The sequence below is a fragment of the Tiliqua scincoides genome, chromosome 9, assembly GCF_035046505.1.
Source record: "Tiliqua scincoides isolate rTilSci1 chromosome 9, rTilSci1.hap2, whole genome shotgun sequence".
NCBI lineage: Eukaryota > Metazoa > Chordata > Lepidosauria > Squamata > Scincidae > Tiliqua > Tiliqua scincoides.
The window spans coordinates 9,297,208-9,302,057 of NC_089829.1; positions in this window are offsets into that span (position 1 = coordinate 9,297,208).

Here is a 4,850-nt window from a genome sequence, read left to right on the forward strand (position 1 = left end):
GCCTGGGAAATATAGTTCTCAAGGTCACCCAAGTCCACATCAAGGATTTCACTGATCCTGGAAACTACACTTCTCAGGGCTCATAGCGCCATGTCCTGCAGAAGTGGAAGAAACGGACTCAACCCCAGAGAAAACAACGTGCTCTGTTGGAGCCAGACTACTGTGACCCAGTCCATAGCCAGCTGGTCCGACAGTAACCCTTGGGAGAACACAGTAGTACAGGCCCCAGCAGTAGTACAGCCCCTGCACTGTCTGCAGCCAGACCCATGCCAACACCCTGTCAAGACAACCTGCTCATGTGCTGCCATTATGGTACCAAGGACAGAAACTTCTCAGAGGTGTTACCACAGTTGTGGAATGTTCTTTGTGAGGATGTCCAACAAGCCCCCCCTCCAGATCTACCACCAGATGCTGCTCTTTTCTAGAGCTTTTGGTGAAGACCTTCCATTTCATTCACTGACACACACAGACTTTATTGCTCTTCTTTTATTGTTCTCCTCTAAAATGTTTTTGATTTATTTTTTTGCCAAACAGTTTATTCCTATTACAGTTTTAATTAGGGTAGCAGCTGCATGAGGACAATATTGCTTGAAAGGCAGGTTATAAATGTACGAAATAAATATCCGTTGGGCGAACCTCAAGATGAGCCATTTAGGACACACCCTGGATGTCATTAGAAATACATTTTTGAATCATGGCACTTCCTTGTGAAAAATCATATTGCTTGAGAGGAAAAGCACAAAGAGAGCTTGAATGCATCTTCTTCCCATCCCCTGTTGTCCACCATTCCCTAGTCTGGTCCATTGCAACAAGAGAGAATATGACTACACTGGGAGGAACCAGAAAACAGCGTATTTGGCTAAACCAATAGGATGGCACTTAAAATGGAAGATTGTCCGGGCTCTGCTCTCCCAGGGACAAACTGGAAAGAACTCCAGAGTCTTGCTCTTATGTGACTCCAGAAGCATGTGTGTCATTGCTGCCATTAGAACTCTTATTCATGGACAGGAGGACTGGTGGATCAACAGCACAAACCATGAAGCCACCGAGATGGCAACACTGTTGGGCCACTCAATCCAAAACAGGGGATCCCAAGCAGAATCTCTTGCGATGTGATCGAGAAGTCCAGAGTCTTACAGCACAATCCCATGTCTGCCTGCTCAGAAGTAAGTCCTGTTTTATTCAATAAGACCTCCCCTGAGGTAAGTGTGTACAGGAGTACAGCCTCATTACCAACCTTTCTTCCCCCGTGGAACCTATGAGGTTTCCACCCAGCCCATCCAGGCTGTAACCCTGTTTAACCTTGGCAGAGTGGCTGCAACAAGTACCCTCAAACCCCATCTAAGCTATGAGTTGCATCTCCAAATCCTATGCAGTGGCACAGTTCAATCCAATCCTTCCCCCCCACTTCCCCCCCCCCACTGGTGCAGCCACCGGTGTCATTTCCGGTGGTGGGAGCAAAATGGGGCAAATGCTCCAAAAGGGTATGGCTCCAAAGGGGTGGGGGAGGGGCCGCTTGCACACCGCAGTGAGGCTCTCTGCAAAACTTAGTGCTTTGCACCCCCTCTAGCTATGCCACTGAGCCTATGTAAATAAGAAGCAGGGAACTTTTTCCCCATTTTAGAAAAAATTGCTGTTGCAAGTCCAAGGAGACCTGTTGTGGGGTGGGGGACTTACAGAGGGAAAGGGGAATTTAAATCCCCTTTCCCTTCCAAAGCTTCCTGTTCCTCCCCCAGTGCTGTATACAGCATGTGCCCTTTTTGGCAGAGAGGGGGAAGATTGGATTGGGCATAAAGCTGCCACCCTATACACATTTACCTGGGAGTAAGTCCCCTCACATTCAGCGGGGCTCACTTCTAGTAGTCAAGTAAAGGATTGTGCTGTTAAATTGGTCGAGCAGGTTTTAGGGCTGGAATGAGAGCTAATAATGAAGAAGTGGAGACCCTTGAACACTCTTCAGAGTTTGCAAAGCTGACCTCTCGGGCTTGGCATGACTTCCAAACAAACCTGAAAATATGGGAGTAAGAGCTGCTGCTTTTCGCGGCACGCATCCTATGAAGAACATATGATCAGGTGCTGTTTTTACTGCAAGCACAAAAGAGGTGACTGCGCAAATTATAGGACCCAATTGAGAGACAGGCTTGGGTTTTATAATCAACCAAATCTAATTTAGACCTCTGCCCTGACACTTCTAAACTTGTAGCCTTGCGGTTACAGCTCTATTTTTATTTTCTAAATTATGTTTCTCATACTAAAATATAGTTTCATGTCAAAAATATATATTGATCCTTGCTGCAGTTACTATATTTCTTTTTAAAAACAAAAGAGAAACTCTCTGGTAATAAAACCTGTTTTAGCAAACAGGATCTCGATCCTCCTGCGAGAGGGAAGCATTTAGAGTTTAGTGAAACTTTCTTTAACTTTTTTGATGGCCACATCGGCAGCTTGCGGAGATCGCAGTCCTAGGCATGTCTACTCAGAAGTAAGCCCCACTATAGTCATTGGGGCTCACTCCCAGGTGAGTGTGGATAGGATTGCACCCTAAGTGCCCCATTGCGGGGGCGGGGGGTGCAAAGTTTGTGAGTTCACCCTCTGACCTCCATGTCCTTCCCAAGCCAGCAAGAAAGACAAGCAGGCCTCACAAGGCTGCAATTCCATTTTTTTTAATGAAGTTTCGTCCTTTAGTTTCCAATTTACTCAAGAGTAGTGACATTTCACAGTCGTAACTAGAGCAAAGCCTGGGGGCACTTGTCTGGGTGCTAGGCCAAGATGGGGTAAGTGACTGCTCTTCAAGCTCTGCCCTAGTTATGGAGGTGGCATTGGTAACTTCAGACCCCCCCCCTTCTTTGAAGGGGAACCTCTGCAGGAGAAGGAACTGGAGGCGCAAAGCCGTTGCAGTGAGTGCCCTTCCTCTGGGGAGAACCCAGAAGTGACATCATGTGACATGATGTCACATGATGTCATTACATCACTGCCCTGGGTGCCAGGGCAGTGCATTACACCTCTGTCATTGGTTCCCCAAAAACCTGCTGCAATAACCCAATAACCTTCCAACCTCAAAAAAAGCATTGGCTTTTCATGGAACTGGCAACTGTTGTGAACTGTTCCCTAAAAGAGTTACATCAGGATGAGCTCATGATGTCTTGGCACCCGAGAGAGCACACAACATGTCACCTCCGCTATGCAGCAGTATTGCGGTCACTACCCCTGCTCCCATTCCCTGGATCTGTAAAAGGAAGAGGATAATGGAATGGAATAGAATAGAACATCTCCAAGGCTCTAGCCCACCACTCTTTTCTCCACTGTACTCATGAAAAGCCAATGCTTCTTCCTGCTCTAGCCCAGGTGTCAAACAGGCAGCCCACTGAAGCTCATCTGCTGGCCTGCATTGTACCTGGGCTCTCTGACATCAGCTTCTCTCAGCACTGAGCTGCAAAGCGACACCTTAGCAGAAGCAGGCACTGCTGAAAGGATGACGCTGGGAGAGCCCAGCTATCACGCAGGCCACCCTTACAGCCGTGCCGCTTCTGCCAACACGCTGGGAGGGAAAGGCGGAAGGAAGCCTGAGAAAGTGAGGAACAGTACAGGGGAACAGGCAAACCAAGAGGGATGAGTTGGGGAGAAGGGAAATGCTGCCAGGGTGCCTGGAGAGGCCAATTGTCATGCAATTGTCATGCAAGCTGCCCTTTCAGCAGCACTGCTTCTGCCAAGGCATCTCTTTGCAGCTCAGCAGCTGAGAGGAGCTTTGTGATGCCCTGGCAGAAGGGGCTCTGACGGCACAGCCTGTGTGATTATCGGGCTCTCCCATATCCTGAAAACAAGATCAAGATTTGCAAATTTTCTCTTCTGTCATTTGTACCTAACGAGTTCTTAGGTGAGAACAAAGTGCTTATTTCTGGTCATTACCCACTTAATGATGTCATTTCCTGCTTAATGACGTCATTTCTGGCCCTCAGCAGGCACCATTCAACCCAGGGTATGAAATGAGTTTGACACTGCCCTCTCTAGCCTATGACTCTCCTTTTCTCTGCACTTCCTGTTTTGCTCCAGTCTCCTCTTTCTCTTGCAAGGCCAGGGAGTGGGAGGAGACATGGTAGAGGCAGCAGGCATCCCTTGGCCAGGTGGCCTCGTGGACTGACTGGCCCTGAGTGACATTCTGCTTTCATACACAAAACAAAAATGTGAATTAATTTGACCCCCCCTTTTAAATTCCAGTTATAGTCAGGCGTACAACTGAGCAGAATTCAGCCCTGTAAGTGCTTCCAGGAAAGGATGGAGCCCTTTAAGAGGCAGGGTGCAGGCTTCACTTCTGCAACCTGGTACACACCTGAGTTTACTCAACTGACACTTTTAGTTGTCCTTCCTGGAATCCGGATCCAATTGGCCGGTTTGCTCGAATGTGTTGATTTCGGGGCAAGTCAGCAAGTGAATGTACATCTCATGTACATTATCTGTTCTTCAGACCCACAGCCAAAATACAGACTGTGTGAAGTGCAGCTAGCTTGCTGAGATCTTCTGCATCAGCTTAAAAAAAAAAATTTCTAACCACCCCTTGTACATTTAAAACGGGGACCGTGCAAGGAGATATGGCTTTTATCTCAACACTTACAAAGCTTGTGTACCTTAAGAACATGAATATGATTGTAAAACTGACAAGTCCAGATCAGTAAGTCTCGTCCCCTACCGACTACCCCGTACACCTAGTTATATTCCCCGCCCCCTGGAGGTCAGCAGAGACCTATGGAAGGGGCATTCAGCCCTTAGACCTTTGCACTTTAGAAACGGTGCTCTTTCTGCCTGCCTTTGGAACATCAGCGCCTAACCCAGCAAACCGATAAATGGAAGGTGGT